Raw genomic sequence first — 17,792 nt, 5'->3', positions numbered from 1 at the left:
CCCTACCATAGATTATCCAACAAAAAATACTCTGGCGCCGCCACTGCTGATGGGGATACTGAGAACAGAAGGTGAGTGTGTAAGAGCTACCAGGAAGGCCATTCTTAAGTATTTGAGTGAAACAGGATTGATTGGAAGAATTTAAAACAACGTAAACACAGTGGTATAATTCCACAAGTGGTGATAGAATTATATGGTGAAACACACTCTTGTACAGTAGGTGGCGGTATGCACCTTAAAGTTGTTTGCAATCTGCCAACAACCAAGAGAAGAAGAAACACGCACCGGAAGTAAACAAACCACGCTCCGTTACAGTTGGTTCGCCGCTATCGATGAGTGGAGTAAACTAAGATACGATGTTATAGTAGTTTCGTGGGAAATACTACACTTATATTTAGGCAATAATGTCTTCGGTTGAGTTTTTGAGAGAGTTTGTTAACGAGCGACTCTCTGCTGCTGCTGAAGAAATATTTGGAGTTTTTCAGAAAACCATCGTCGAATATGAGGAGGAGATCAGACGGCAGCGCAGACTGCTGGATGTCGTTTGGAAACCGGAAATACAAATACCAAGGATAGGTATGTAAAACGTACTCACTTCAATAGCAGAAAACAAAGGAATTGTCAACGTTACATGTCCTCAAGTTCCGTTATGTGTACAGCATTATCCTATTTTATTTGTTCTCTGTCCCTCCAGAGCTCCCACAGCATCCTGTCTGTGAGGAGCAGGTTCTCTCTGAGCAGCAGCTCTGTATTCAGGAGAGGAACTCCAGTCTGGACCAAGAGGACCCAGAGCCTCCACAGATTAAAGAGGAGCAGGAGGAGCTGTGCACCAGTCCGGAGGGAGAGCAGCTTGGACTGGAGCAGGACACTGATGCCTTCATGTTGACTGCTACCAAGGAGGAAAGTGAGCACCAGCTCCTCTCTCACAACTCTCATGTAGCTGAGAGCCAAGATCAGGAAGGAGGTGAGCAAGACTCAGGATCAACTGGACATGCAGAGCCAAAACCACAGAATGAATATCACAGAAATACCAGTTACGAAGGAAACAACATTAATTTATCAGAGATGCACACAGGTAAACAGCCTTTCAATTGTGACTCATGTGGGAAATATTTTTCCTCGATAGCAACACTGAACAGACACCTCAGAAGCCACACAGGTGAGAGGCCATTTCCTTGCAATACATGTGGGAGAGCTTTCGCAAATAAAAGCCACTTGAAACAGCATATTAGAATTCACACGGGGGAGAAGCCATTTCTGTGCCAAACGTGTGGGAAACGATTCTGTCGAACATCAACATTTAAAAGGCATATTATGAAATTCCACATGGGTGGAAGACGTTTTCTTGCAAAACATGTGGGAAATATGTCCGATATGATGTATAATTGAGAGTCCACATGAGAAGCCGCACAGGGGAGGATCTGCATTCTTGCATCATCTCTGGTAAAAATGTCATATTCAGTAGTAACTTGGGAAGCCACACAGAAACACACACAGGGGAAAAGTTGAATCCCTGCTGCACAGAGCCTCCACTGATTGAAGAGGAGCAGGAGGGAGAGCAGCTTGGACTGGAGCAGGACACTGATGCCTTCATGTTGACTGCTACTGTGGGAGAGAGTGAGCACCAGCTCCTCTGTTCCTCCAAACCCCGCCCCCTCCCTAAAAATGACGAGTGACAGGCTCTGTGACCTGATAGAAACTTTATTATTCACTTAATCACTGATTGAGATATGATGAAGCTAACTTAGTCTCATACATTCATGGGATTTATGTAACGGTAAGACAGAGAATAAGTGTGCACTGTGCACCCACATGCACTATTTTAGTTTTGATATGCTGTTGTAAATACTCCTGTTGTCTGCTGTGTTCAGACTCAAGTCATGTGTGTGATTCAGGACCTTCAGTGTCCTTTTTTAAACAGAAGACCGTTGCTAGAAGCTGCAGCTAGACTGCAGAAGCATTAGTTTTTTGTTTTTGAGGATGGAACCATTTCACACAGATATAGGGAGGCTAGACCTACAGTTGATTTATTATGGTTTATAATTTAATGTCAAGACGAAGAAGAAGAAAAAGATGGCTGAACTGTTCAGTGTCAATCCTGTGGAGATGGAGGTTATAAATCTCCAAAATAATGTTCAGCGCAAGTCTCGGCGAAACTCACAACATTTCTGGAGCCTTGTAGACCCAGAAAACTATAAGAACATTCACCATGCAGCACTGAACACGTCTGATTTATTTGGCTCTATAGACCTTTGTGAAGCAGCTTTTTCTGACATGAATGAGATCTAAATACAGAACAAGACTGACTGATCAACATTTAAATGACTCTATTAGAGTGAGCCTAAGTGGGTACCCTCCAGCATACACCTCTATGGTGGACTCCATGCAGCGCCATTCATCTCACGAACTGTGAAAAAGAGTGAATGCACTTATTTTACGCAGATGCTTGTAATGTGATTAAGGTGATGTATTTACTATGTGGGCCATAATAATCCCTGTGCGCCGTACATAATGGCAGCCCACTGCTCCTAACACTAGGATGGGTCAAATGCAGAAAAACCGTTTCGTTACGTAGTACCTTTACTACATAATGACAATAAGTTTAATCTTCAATAATAAGAAGTGAAAAAATTGTCTTTTTTTCTTAGACATGTATGTGAATTCTCAGTGATGTACTTCCTATGTGGGCCATAATAATATGTGTGAAATTGTCGTTTTCTTGGACCGTGATGTGAAGTTAAGATTGTGGATAAGCTTTAGGTATTGTAATTTCACACGTGTACAAAGCTTAATTCAACTGATGAGTGCTATGTGAATAAATGTAAGCGATGTGATGCAAGTAGCTCTTGGCCACTTTCATTTTTTCAAAGTAGCTCTCAGGTGAAGAAAGGTTGGAGACCCCTGCTCTAGAGATTGAAGAGGAACGCTGCACCAAACGGGAACAATTGTAAATGGATTGCTCGTGAACCAAAGATCGATTCTAAAATAGAAACAATTAATGAAGTGGAAATTAAAACGAGTATGTACCTTAACGAAAATTACAATTACCTCAACATTTACACAGATGGATGTAAGAAGCAAGAATGCATGGGGATAGGCGTGTATATCCCAGAATTCAAAAATATCAATCTCAAAATGAGTGTCAAATAACTTATCAGTTTATACAAAAGAAATACTCGCAGCAATTATTGGGCTACAATGGGTTGAAGAGGTCAGACCTGATAGGGTGGTGATATGCACAGACTCACTATCTGCTTTGAAAAGCATACAGTCGACAATAACTGTTAGAGAAGATTTAATCATTGAACTTAACCACTGCTTACTGAGACTTCAGAGGAGGAGAATAGATGTGCAGTTATGCTGGGTGCCTGCACATGAGGGGGTTAAAGGGAATGAGCATGCTGATAAGTTAGCAACAGATGCGTTACAAAAGGAAATGGCAATACCAGTTTCACTTGGAAAAGGAGAAGGAAAAGCAATAATTAAGAAGAAGGGTATGGAAATATGGCAGAAAAGGTGGGAGGAAGATCAGAAAGGGAGGAGATACCACAAGTTACAGAAATCAGTCATAACAAAGATCAATACCAAGGAACAGACGGGAGGAGATCACCATCACGAGACTCAGATTGGATCATACAGGATTAAACGGCACAATGTTTTTAATGGGAAAAAGCGAAGTTGAAGAATGCAGGGGGTGTGGAGTGAAAGAAAACGTGGAACACATCATATTACTCTGCAACATGTACAAAACAGAGAGGGACAGGGTTTGTACGGTCATTGAAAACCTGGAAAAGTCATGGAAATTCAAAATGCAAATTCCAGGCCCTGTAAAAAGTTATGGAAAACAATATTTTTCCCAAAGTTTTGGAAAAGTCATGGAAATGTAACTAAAGTTACATCAAATATAATTTACATTTTATCTAATCGTCGAAATAATCTGCGATCGCGGGCTGTTATGTGCCATCATGACGCGCATGGTGTTATTTTTTAACATATGAAGCGCGAGCTGTGTGCTCGAGTCGTCCTGCCTGTCGGCTGAACTCTACTGCTCCGGGATGAGGGTCAGCTACATTATTCACATTTTAAGGTGGTTTGATACTTTTATGTGGCTATACTAGCATGAGGAAAATGATGGGTACATTTTGTAATTTCATCCAGTAGTAAAGAAAGGAAACATATTTGATTATTAATTCAGGGCCGTCTTTGAATTAATAAAAAGCAGTTTAAATGCCCATTTGATACATTTATATGTAACAATAAATATTTGTGAGTGCATTGAGAGATATTGTTGTGGAGAGTCATTTATATATAAATCGCAAAATACATTTGTGAATCCTTCTGTGAGCATTTATTAATATTGAGACTGATCTGACTCCATACAGATGTTAAGTTCACCTAGGAATGGTATCATTGACTTAAATGTTCAAATAAATGTTGCTCTTCCATCTATATTGGTCATATGATGCCCCTTGACTATAATACTACAGTTATTACCGGGGATAACTGTAGGCTATTTTTATTATATGTACAGCACTTTGGCTTGACCAAAAATCGTTTATAAATGTGCTATATAAGTAAAACTTGATTTGATTTGAAATGTTTCCTGTTCAATATCCCCACTGATTTCCTTAACATTCTGGATGAGAGTCGACATCACAATTTACTCTAAACTGTCATTTCCCTTTCATCACTCACCTCAGCAACGGACCTCTCTCCACTGTCCCTGTGTTCTGCCTCTGACTCACTCTCAAGCGCCTAGATGTCAAGAGAGGTGGTGAAGTGATCATTATTTATTGAGCAGTATACTCTTTCACATTGAATCATGACAAGTCTACTGAATGTAAATACAACTGACTCTAAAGTAAGTCCCAGTCTGTGACATTGGACATTTTGAAGACTCAAAGTCCCAAGCAGTAGGTAGAATATTAGCTAGTCTATGTAATGTGCACAGAAAATAGTTAACTGAATACTGGGATGGAAATTGCCTATAAGCACTCAGTAAAACATAAACACACACACAAAAAGCATCTGAATGATAAGAAGTATAATTAAAACATAATGCACATTACCATTGTGAGAGAGAGTACCGAAGTTAAAGAATTCAGAAAATAATCTCTTATCGAACTGAGGTTCCAGTAAAACACACTGACTGCATCTCTACATGGACATCATTGTGTTTACATGAGCACAGATAGATTGGGTTATTCATTTCCCCTGTTTACATGATAAATACTAGTAACCTGGCATTTCAACCCAGTCTCACAAAAAAACGTGTAATAACTACGTTGGTCCACAATGTAGGACGTAGTATTTCTACAGAAACGCCTCTGAAATTGTAGGATCCCTACGTTTTTTTCACCATTCATTCCAATGGCACGTGATCTTCACATTTCTCCCTGCAGAAAAAAAAAAACATGGCCGAACTTCGTTTTATTCTCGGTGTAAAATGCCTATTTAAAGTTTCTTTGGCCATTAAAATGCGTTTTGATGTCATTTGATGCGAGAAATATGAATTTTTATTTCAGATTATGTGTGCAGTTGATGCACATAATCTTTAGTTTGCTAGTTATTATGAAGATTACTTCAGGAAATGGTGTCTATACAACGTTTTCATTGTTATCAAGGTGGTTGCTATCGACGCTGCTATCGATATTATTTCTGTTATGTTGTGTAACTGTTTAATGGTGTTATCTTTATTGCTACCCCATTCCCCATCAAAGTATAGTGTTGGTCCGTATACGTCCGTAAACGTATTAGTTTAACAAAATCCGCATCTAAAATGGTGCAGAAACGTTATTTTCCCCTGTGCAATTCCAGTCTCACATCTCAGAGCACATCGTCATTAACAAATACCGGAAACAGATCGAAAACACTTTATTCCGAGTGTGCTTGCTTTTCTCTTTGAAAGTCATCACATAACGGCATTGTAATACACGGTTCGGCTGCATTACATGTTACATATCTGCCGTTGTTCGGTATTTATAGAGCCCTGATGAGAAGACTTCTAGACAAACAGGAAGAGCTGCCGCCAACACTGAAAACGTGACGTGGATCATAAATATATCAGCCATTAAACAACATCTTACATTTCTTTTCACACAATACGTCTCCTTGCAGTATCAACACTAATTCGGCTGACTTTTATATTTGATCCAATAGGTAGATAGGCTGTATTTACACCATAAACGTGCACACCTGATATAAAGGGACACCTAGTGGTTAAAGCATGTTATTGAATTTCATTATTTTTATTATTAGATATTAATAGGATCCCTATAAAGTATGTTCATTACTCGTTATTCTCTACTAATAGTTAATTAAAGACTGTATGTAATGACTATTTTGCACATCCCTTTCAAGATTTCAAGATTTTCTAAGGTTTATTGACATATCATATTCACAAACGGTGTAGTTATGCAATGAATGAAAAACTTTGTGTATACCTCCAGCAATGTTAACTATGTTGAAGCACTTATTTTTAACTGATATTATACATATGTATTATACTCTTATAAGATGTATGTAGATAGTATAAGAAATGTGCAGAATATGACAATTTAATGGTGGAGGTACACATATTGAAAGATGTCTTGTGATGCACGGTTGAGGAACCTGTGATCCAAGTTTTTCAACTCCGGCCTTGTCAGGTATTGAACAATCAATAAATAAAGAACACAGAATTATTAAATATAAAACACAGAATTTGTGTGATTATACTAAATGATTTACAAATAAACACCACTGCATATTTACAACTATACACATGCTGATGTAACGCAAATGTTTCCAACTTGGGATCAATAAAGTATATCTTATCTTAAGATGATCGATGGCTACTGCCATATTTGCAAAATGTGCCTCTGAACCTTGACAAGTGCATGTTTCAGGCTCCTCAATGAACAACAGGAGGGGTCACAGACATAAGACCAGCTGTTAAATAAAGCTCTTCTGACCTTAGCTGGCATGTGGGTATATATATTAATGCTGCCCTTTATGGGCACAAGCAATTTTCACCCATTTATTAATTATATGTTTTACATTTGAGTGTTTCCTATCCCCTAAACCTCCAGGGATGTACACAGTTTAATACTGGCAACTTCTTATTATGGGAAATATGAAAACGTCTTTTAAAACTACAATTCCCAGTAGAGACGTGCCATAGATAGAGAACATGTTGCGAAACACAATAGCCAGCATGTGTAGTTCTGGGGACGGGGTGGGGGAGGGGGGGACGCGGTGGACCCGTTCAAATCCAGTTTTGGACAGTCTGCCGTGGTTCCATCCCATTTCAAGTGCTGTTCGACGCTCTGCACACTCTCCAATCACAGAGCTTGAGGACCATCACAGGGTTTGTCAAGCGAAGCGGAGAGAATACTTACTTCCGGGTGTAATATTCTGTAAAGCAAATGAGCTGCTCCGGGTATTGTTCTGCACGGACATTTTAGTCAGCCGGACATCCCGTCTCCGCCGGTCTTCGCTTCCCGGGCATGAAGCTGTTTACATGTGTTTTGAGATGCTAAATAAAAGTCTAGCTTGTACCTTTGATACCCCCTCCGACTCCCATCTCTCGGCACCACACTATGCCACAATTTTAGATGCGGATTTTGTTAAACTAATACGTTTGCACTGTGGACCAACACTATACATTGACGGGGAAGGGGGTAGCAATAAAGATAACACCATTTTACACAACATAACAGAAATAATATCGATAGCAGCGTCCCTAGCAACCACCTTGGTAACAATGAAAACGTTGTAAAGACACCATTTCTTGAAGTAATCTTCGTAATAACTAGCAAACTAAAGATCATGTACATCCACTGCACACATAATCTGAAATAACAACTCATATTTCTCGCATCAAATGACATCAAAAGGCATTTTAATCGCCAAACTAACCTTAAAATAGGCATTTTCCACCGAGAATAAAACGAATGTCGGCCATGTTTTTTTTTTCTGCAGGGAGAAATGTGAAGATCACGTGACATAGCCATTGGAATGAATGGTGAAAAAAAACGTAGGGATCCTACAATTTCAGAGGCGTTTTTGTAGAAATACTACGTCCTACGTTGTGGACCAACGTAGTTATTACACGTTTTTTTGTGAGACTGGGTTGGGCATTTCGATGCCTTTTCTCATCTAAACTATTCAGTATTTGTGTCTCTCTATCATGACATAAAGACGAAACTCCTCTCCATAAGTGAGACGCCGCCGCCGCCATCACTGTTAACTGATTAACTGCTACCAGCTGATGACTTACTTTCCTCTTCTTTGAATTTTTTTTTCTTATGTCCATGTTGTCTGGGGGAGAAAACATATCAAACCAAGAGATCTTCAGCTTTTATTTTCGCTGTATTAACCATTTCCTGAACATTTGGTGTGTGTGCCTTACCTCCGCTACCGGCATTGATTCAACAGATCTGAGCTGTCCAACTATGACAACACTCCTTGAACATGCGCGCGCTGCTATGGGAGAATCTGCCTTGGTACAAAGTAGCAGTGAATACATGGTACGGCGTTTCATTGATTTGGGCATTCTCTCAATAAGCAAGTGGAATGGATTTGATAGTGAAGCACTGACACAGCGCTCAACAAAGTTCAGCGAGTGGAGAGAACGATTTACGGACTTTCCACATGGTAAAAGTAGGGGGGTCTATAATCATTTGAAAAAGTGGGGGGGGACTTGTCCCACCCTCATATAATGGCTGCGACGCCCATGGGTATAAGTATAGATTGTACTAGAGTAAAAGTAGAAATACTCAGATCTTGTACTTTAGTAGAAGTACTCAGATCTTGTACTTGAATAAAAGTAGAAGTACTCAGGTATTGTACTTTAGTAAAAGTAGAAGTACTCAGATCTTGTACTTTAGTAAAAGTAGAAGTACCAGAATGTAGGAATACTCTATCACAGTAAAAGTCCTGCATTCAAAATGTTCCTCAAGTGTCACAATTCACATGTTAGGTCACGTTTGTAGTTTTGTCTGTGTTGGTGTTTTTCTTGTCTTTGGGTTTCCTGTCTTATTGTGTTAAGTGTTCACCCCCATTTCCTGCCTGTCTGCTTTCTGTCTGTTTCCCTCCCTGATTACCCGATTGTGTTCACCTGTTGTCCTTGTGTTTCTCCTCCCCTGCCCGGCTGTTTCTCGTTGTCATGATTACCCCTTCTTGTATTTAGTCTTGTCTCTGTCTGTGTTCAGTGTTGGGTCATTGTTTGTTGGTGACGGAGTTCACCGGAGAGTGTTCTGTTCTGTATTTGTCATTTATCCTTGGAATAAAGGGTTTCTCAAGAGTTATCTGCATTTGGGTCCTGCTTCCTTCACTCATCCGTGACAGAATGACCCAACCAGGAATGGACCCAGCAGACAGTTTGTACGCGGTGAAGTACAAGCTAACATGCTTGAGGAATGACTTTCGATATGCCTCCAGTACTGAAGAGAGGCAGTCTGTTATTTCTGCGGCACGCCAGGAGGTAACCTCAAGGCCCTGGTTGAGGGAGTTGCTCCCCGAGTGGGTGGAGGACTTTTTGGGCAGCGTTGAGGTCAAACCTTTTTCCCGGCCTGCTAGCTCCAGGCATGCTAGTCCCCTACCTCCCAATTCCCAACCTGACACCATACGTCTCGGCGTGTTCCGTCTGGAGTCAACCTCTGCTTCTTCCCCAGTTCCTGCTCCTGTCCAGGAGCCGTTCTCTGGAACTCTGGCTTTTAGAGGCCCACGGAGCCTCCAAAAGGCTCCTAAGAGAGGGAGTCTCAAGTCCAGACTAGCAGCCACGGTTCCAGTCCCGGCTCCAGCAGTCACGGGTTCGGCCCCAGCAGCCACGGTTTCGGCCCCAGCAGCCACGGTTCCAGTCCCGGCCCCAGCAGCCATGGTTCCTGCCCCAGTGCAGGCTCCCGCAGCCATGTTTCCGGCTCCGAGTCCGCCCCACACAGTCATGATCCGGGCTCCAGAGGTGGATCATACAGCCATGTTTCCGGCTCCAGGGCCGGCCCCAGCGGCTATGGTCCCGGCTCCGGGAGCGCCCTATACGGCCGTGTTTCCGGCGTCGAAGCTGGAGCTTATAGACAGGATGCTGGCTTCAGCAGCCATGTTTCTGGCTGCTATTCCGGTCCCTGCAGCCAGGGTTTCGGCCCCAGTTCTGGTCCCCGCAGCCATGGTCCCGACCCCAGCTGCCTTGGTTCCAGACCCGGATCTGGTCCCGGCTGCCACGGTCCCATCTCGGGTTCCCTCCTCTGGTTCCTCCTCGAGTCCCCTCTCTAGTTTCCCTCTCGAGGTCCCTCTCGAGTTCCCTTCTCTAGTTACTCTTCTAGTCCCTCCTCTAGTCTCTCCTCTAGTCCCCTCTTTAGTCTCTGTTCGAGTCCCCTCTCTGTTTCCATCTCAAGTTCCCCCTCGAGTCCCCTCTCGAGTTCCCTCCTTTAGGCCCTCCTCTAGTCCCTCCTCGAGTCCCCTCTCTAGTTCCCCTCTCTAGTTCCCCTCTCGAGTTCCCTTCTCTAGTTACTCCTCTAGTCCCTCCTCTAGTCCCCTCTGTAGTCCCTTCTCGAGTCCCCTCTCTGTTTCCATCTCCAGTTCCCTCTCGAGTTCCCTCCTTTAGTCCCTCCTCGAGTCCCCTCTCTAGTTTCCCTCTCGAGTTCCCTTCTCTAGTTACTCATCTAGTCCCTCCTCTAGTCTCTCCTCTAGTCCCCTCTTTAGTCTCTGTTCGAGTCCCCTCTCTGTTTCCATCTCAAGTTCCCTCTCCAGATCCCCCTCGAGTCCCCTCTGTAGTCCCTTCTCGAGTTCCCTCTCTGTTTCCATCTCGAGTTCCCTCTCCAGTTCCCCCTCGAGTCCCCTCTCGAGTTCCCTCCTTTAGTCCCTCCTTTAGGCCCTCTAGTCCCTCCTCGGGTCCCCTCTCTAGTTCCCCTCTCGAGTTCCCTTCCCTAGTTACTCCTCTAGTCCCCTCTGTAGTCCCTTCTCGAGTCCCCTCTCGAGTTCCCTCTCGAGTTCCCTCCTCTGGTCCCTCCTCTGGTCCCTCCTCGAGTCCCCTCTTTAGTTCCCCTCTCAAATCCCCTCTCGTGTTCCCTTCTCTAGTCCCCTCTCGAGTCCCCTCTCAAGTCTCCGCTCGAGGTCCCTCTCCATTCCCTATTCAAGCCCCTACGCAAGTGTCGTTGGAGGTCCCGCCGTCTACTCCCCTGCCGGGGGTCCTGCCAACCCTGTGTCCTGTGTCGTTGGAGGTCCCGCCGTCTACTCCCCTGCCGGGGGTCCTGCCAACCCTTTCTCCTGTCCCGTTGGAGGTCCCGCAGAATACTCTTCTGCCGGGGGTCCTGCCAGCTCTGTGTCCTGTGCCGTTGGAGGTCCCGCCGTCTACTCCCCTGCCGGGGGTCCTGCCAACCCTGTGTCCTGTCCCGTTGGAGGTCCCGCCGTCTACTCCCCTGCCGGGGGTCCTGCCAGCTCTGTGTCCTGTGCCGTTGTAGGTCCCGCCGTCTACTCCCCTGCCGGGGGTCCTGCCAACCCTGTGTCCTGTGCCGTTGGAGGTCCCGCAGAATACTCCCCTGCCGGGGGTCCTGCCAGCTCTGTGTCCTGTGCCGTTGGAGGTCCCGCCGTCTACTCCCCTGCCGGGGGTCCTGCCAACCCTGTGTCCTGTCCCGTTGGAGGTCCCGCAGAATACTCTTCTGCCGGGGGTCCTGCCAACCCTTTCTCCTGTCCCGTTGGAGGTCCCGCCGTCTACTCCCCTGCCGGGGGTCCTGCCAGCTCTGTGTCCTGTGCCGTTGGAGGTCCCGCCGTCTACTCCCCTACCGGGGGTCCTGCCAACCCTGTGTCCTGTCCCGTTGGAGGTCCCGCCGTCTACTCCCCTGCCGGGGGTCCTGCCAGCTCTGTGTCTTGTGCCGTTGGAGGTCCCGCCGTCTACTCCCCTGCCGGGGGTCCTGCCAACCCTGTGTCCTGTGCCGTTGGAGGTCCCGCCGTCTACTCCCCTGCCGGGGGTCCTGCCAACCCTGTGTCCTGTGCCGTTGGAGGTCCCGCAGAATACTCCCCTGCCGGGGGTCCTGCCAATCCTGTGTCGTTGGAGGTCCCGTCGTCTACTCCCCTGCCGGGGGTCCTGCCAACCTTTTCTCCTGTCCCGTGGGAGGTCCCGCAGAAGACTCTTCTGCCGGGGGTCCTGCCAACCCTATATCCCGTGCCGTTGGAGGTTCTACCGGGGGCCCTGCCAGCCCCATGTCCATCACCGGTCTCGCCGGGGTTCCTGCCAACTCCTGGTCCTTTTCCGTGGGGGATCCTGCCGAAGCCTGTCCGACCGGCTCCGGTTTCTGTCCAGCCGACACCGGGTCCTGCCCGATCTCCGGAACTGGCCCATCAGCGCTTTCCTGCCCGGCCTCCGGATCCTGTCCGGTCGACACCGGCTCGAGCCCGGCCCCCTGAGAGCCGCGGCCTTCGCCCTCGAGCCCGGCCCCCTGAGAGCCGCGGTCTTCGCCCTCGAGCCCGGCCCCCTGAGAGCCGCGGTCTTCGCCCTCGTGCCCGGCCCCCTGAGAGTTGCGGTCTTCGCCCTCGGGCCCGACCCCCTGACTCTTCCTGCCGTTGCCTTCGCCCTCGGACCCGGTTCCCTGACTCTTCCTGCCGCTGCCTTCGGTCCTCCATGGTCCCCACCTTGGACTCTGTTTTGACCCCGGGCCGTCCGCCCGAGACCCCTTCCTGGTTCTCGGCCTTGTCCCCGGGCAGTCTGCCCGAATCCCCCTTTTTGGACTGTACCTTGCCCCTCGGGCCGTCCGCCCGTGACCCCTTCCTGGTCCTCCGCTGTGTTCCTGGGCTGTCAGCCCAAGACCCGTCCTCCGGACCCCCTCCACCCACCCTGCTTGGGGTTTTGGATTTTTTTTTTTTTTTTTTTTTTTTTTTTTTAGGGACGTCTGGAATCCGTCACTTGAGGGGGGGGTTCTGTCACAATTCACATGTTAGGTCACGTTTGTAGTTTTGTCTGTGTTGGTTTTTTTCTTGTCTTTGGGTTTCCTGTCTTATTGTGTTAAGTGTTCACCCCCATTTCCTGCCTGTCTGCTTTCTGTCTGTTTCCCTCCCTGATTACCCGATTGTGTTCACCTGTTGTCCTTGTGTTTCTCCTCCCCTGCCCGGCTGTTTCTCGTTGTCATGATTACCCCTTCTTGTATTTAGTCTTGTCTCTGTCTGTGTTCAGTGTTGGGTCATTGTTTGTTGGTGACGGAGTTCACCGGAGAGTGTTCTGTTCTGTAGTTGTCCTTTATCCTTGGAATAAAGGGTTTCTCAAGAGTTATCTGCATTTGGGTCCTGCTTCCTTCACTCATCCGTGACAGAATGACCCAACCAGTAAAAGTAGAAAAGTATTATCATCAAAATATAGTGAAAGTAGCGACAGTAAAAGTAGTGATTGTGCAGATTGGTCCATTTCAGAATAATATATATGATATGTTTTATAATGATTTATCATGAAAGTGTTCTCAAAGCTGGTAAAGGTGCAGCTAGTTTAAATGACTTTGTATGCTGCAGGGTAGCTTGTGAATTTACTCCAGGTGGAACTAAAGTCTGATTCAACACTTGATTATATTTCACATCATTCATCCACATCTGTGAAGTAACTAAAGGTATTAAATACATGTAGTGGAGTAAAAGTACACCTTTTACCTCTGAATTGTAGAGGAGTAGAAGTACAAAGTAGCAAAACCTTGAAATACTTAAAGTAGGCTACAACCTACAAGTATCTCAAAATTGTACCCACGTATAGTACTTGTTGAGTTTATGATCTTAGTTACTTTACACCACTGGCTATAGAGATAGAAAGATATGTATATACTCGCATTTTAGACTCTGTTACTAACTGTATATCTGTAGACTTGGTATGTCTTAAATGTCCGGTTAGGATGTATTAGAATGAAATCTAAAATGAAAATTGTAAATAAGCAATCTGTATGTAAAAAAACACCTGTATGTAAATTGTAAATAAGCCATCTGTATGTCAAATATGTCTTATATGTCTTAAGTGATATGATGAATTGGAAATGGGGGACCCTGATGTAAACAAGACGAAAGTCTTTCTCTGGTCTGCATCCCCTTAACAATTGTATGTTTTGAGCTGTACTGTACTGTACCCAATATACAAGCTGTTAATAAACTTGTCAATCAATCAATCAAGCCTTGCACAGAGGCATGAAAATACATTTTCAAAATGCTCAACAGTGCTGCCAAAATTATAAACTGACTGCTACACAATTAAAATAAATGCTTTTATATATTTCTATTAGATGTGACTCTTTGGCGTTTCTGTTATTATTACCTGCTGCTTTAGTTGTTCTGACCGCTAAAATCCTCTGTTATTCCTCATTTTAAAACCGATATCCCGTGGGGTCGGGTCCTTGTCACCTTTTTCATACCTGATTAGTTTGCATCCCTGACTACAGTTGCTTCAGCGTGTAGAAGCTAGTAAGCCTACTATTTGTTTTAGATAGGCACAACATGTTTCATATGCAGACCTTATTTTCCTGTTCCATGTTAAAATAAACCATTTTCAGTGGTAATTTTTTTTTGGTCATGGAAAATTAGGTAAAGGTAATTGAGAAGTCAAAGAAAAGTCATTGAAAATCATTGGTGAAAAAGTGTATGAACCCTGGAGGGGTTAAGAGCTACCAGGAAGGCCATTCTTAAGTATTTGAGTGAAACAGGATTGATTGGAAGAATTTAAAACAACGTAAACACAGTGGTATAATTCCACAAGTGGTGATTGGATGATATGGTGATACACACTATTGTACAGTAGGTGGCGGTATGCACCTTACAGTTGTTTGCAATCCGCCAACATCCGAGAGAAGAAGACGAAGAAACACGCACCGGAAGTAAACAAACCACGCTCCGTTACAGTTGGTTCGCCGCTATCGATGAGTGGAGTAAACTAAGATACGATGTTATAGTAGTTTCGCGGGAAATACTACACTCATATTTCGTCAATAATGTCTTCGGTTGAGTTTTTGAGAGAGTTTGTTAACGAACGACTCTCTGCTGCCGCTGAAGAAATATTTGGAGTTTTTCAGAAAACCTTCGTCGAATATGAGGAGGAGATCAGACGGCAGTGCAGACTGCTGGATGTCGTTTGGAAACCGGAAATACAAATACCAAGGATAGGTATGTAAAACGTACTCACTTCAATAGCAGAATACAAAGGAATTGTCAACGTTGCATGTCCTCAAGTTCCGTTATGTGTACAGCATTATCCTATTGTATTTGTTCTCTGTCCCTCCAGAGCTCCCACAGCATCCTGTCTGTGAGGAGCAGGTTCTCTCTGAGGAGCAGCAGCTCTGTATTCAGGAGAGGAACTCCAGTCTGGACCAAGAGGACCCAGAGCCTCCACAGATTAAAGAGGAGCAGGAGGAGCTGTGCACCAGCCCGGAGGGAGAGCAGCTTGGACTGGAGCAGGACACTGATGCCTTCATGTTGACTGCTACCGAGGAGGCAAGTGAGCACCAGCTCCTCTCTCACAACTCTCATGTAGCTGAGAGCCAAGATCAGAAAGGAGGCGAACAAGACTCAGGATCAACTAGCAGTGCAGAGCCAAAACCACAGAATCAACACCACAAACGTCACCAAAACAAATGGTCAGAGATGCATTGTGATACTCGGCAAGACTCGGGAGAGTCTGCAAGAAATGCAGAGCCAAAAAAACGGAATCAACATCCTGAAAGCAAAAGTCACCGTAACAATGCAAACAACACTGATTTGTTAGAGATGCAAAGTGATACGCACACAGGGAAACAGCCTTTAAAATGTGACAAATGTGAAAAATATTTTAAGTACAGGTCATCACTGGAAAGACACCTGATAATTCACACCGGGGAGAAGCCATATTCCTGCAATACGTGTGGGAAAAGATTTACTCAGAAGTCAAAGTTGAACTATCATACAAAAACCCACAAAGGTGAGATGCCATATTCTTGCAAAATTTGTGGAGAAAGTTTCAAATACGATCGCCTATTAACAGTCCACATCAAACAGGAGCATTCAACATCTGTTGGAAAAAATTTGACCGGCCACAAGTGTAAAAAAAAATCGTATTAGAATCCACACAAGTGAGAAGCTGTGTGGAATATTTCCAATACTACACAGCCCAAGTGGAAACACACACACAGGGGAAGGGCTTCCAAAGATCAATGAGGAACAGGAGGAGCTGTGCACCAGTCAGGTGACTGGAGTGTTTATTCATTTTGAATGCTTTCAGAATGTTCTTCTTTACACTTAAAAGAAACTTTACAGAGGAATATGATGACGATCATGATGATGATAAAAAAAACTCCAATTGGACTATGACTAATACACTGGGGAAAAGGAACATCTACATGGAAAGAACTATTTTCTGAAGAGAGACTTGCTTGTCACAGTGGAATGTAACTGTACATTTACTCAAGTAATGTACTTAAGTATAATGTTGAGATACTTTGTACTTTACTTGAGTATTACCATTTTCTTAAATGTTTAACTTCTACTCCTGTACATCTCAATGTTTCTTTTTACTGCAGACTTATAGTTAACATAAATTACATGATAAGGAACATGTGTTCATATACACACTATTATTCTCCTTGGGAGTACACAAAGTATTTGCTCCATATTGATGAAATACAATATAAAAACATTCTTATGTTTTTGTTTAGGACAAAAACAGGATAATATAATATTCTCTGTTTTCAGAAGAGCGATTCTGTACAATGAGTACTATTACTTTTGATATTTTAAGTACATCTTAATACGTTTGAACTCTAACGTAACATTTTTCATTCACAACTTTTTGTGTTTTGCAGCGAGTCATCATAGGCTAACCGATGACTCAATACACCAGAATAGTTGTTAACTTTAAACAAACAACACAATTCACATTACTCACACTATTACTGTGATTAGTGATTAAATCAACAATTAATGTAGGACACCTTTTTCATTAAACAAATAATCAAATATGCTGACAGTTTATTTACCCGAAAGCTATAGCTAACGATTAATTGTTTTTAGTGCCTTTAATACGGTTAGAAGCTAACAGGTGATTGTTTGTATTGCCTTAAGATGTATCAGTCATCATAGTTAACGTTAGCTAATCACATTTCATTTCAAGATACCTGAATTGTTATTAATGTTAAACAAATAAAACTTTAAAAGCACTTCCCATTACTCACACTCTGTGCGTTGTTGTTCATATTGATGTCTCCTGCTCGCTAGGTGGCAGTGTCACGAAAATCGGCTATTCTCGTCTACTTTCGAGGCGCCAGCGTGTCCGTCTGCGCCACGTCACGGCTGCCCCGCGGTTTTGATCCAAACTCCTCCAGCGTCATAACCCACCGGGCATGTTTCAGAAGCAGAGCGTTTTTGTTGATTTGTGCATATTTCCTGGACTGGCTACTTTGTACAGACAAAGTTAATAATAATTGTAATATTCCAGTTATAAACGACATGAATCAAAGATGTGTTGCTGGGGGAGATTACGAGGGCACGCCATGGAGTAGACGTGTGAAACACGAGGTCCCACTTTTTTTAACAACTTAAGCTATACTTGGCTTTACATTTGATTGAGTGTTAGTTAATTTAGTATTTGGAGAGTCAACAAAATATTTAACGTTTTATTTTTGGAACTTTATTTGGACAAGATGCCCCCAAAACAGCTAAAATCCGGACAGGCTAGCAACGAGGAGGCTAAAGCTACTAGCAAGAGCAGTGTGGACGCTAGCATGCTACAGGCATTCCGTGAGATTGTCAAGGAAGTTATTCAAGAAGAGAATAACTGTCTCCGTGAAGAGATTAAACGGGCCATCTCTCCGCTAAAAATCGCTCTG

At 44.1% G+C, this 17,792-nt stretch overlaps 1 pseudogene; it reads left to right on the top strand.

Moving 5' to 3' along the window:
- Positions 1-252: 252 nt before the first annotated feature.
- Positions 253-17,123, top strand: LOC117452195 (zinc finger protein 665-like; annotated as a pseudogene).
- The last annotated feature ends 669 nt before the right edge of the window (positions 17,124-17,792 follow it).

This window comes from Pseudochaenichthys georgianus, chromosome 1 (assembly GCF_902827115.2).
Source record: "Pseudochaenichthys georgianus chromosome 1, fPseGeo1.2, whole genome shotgun sequence".
Taxonomy (NCBI): Eukaryota; Metazoa; Chordata; class Actinopteri; order Perciformes; family Channichthyidae; genus Pseudochaenichthys; species Pseudochaenichthys georgianus.
This window is presented reverse-complemented; position numbering and strand designations above follow the sequence as displayed.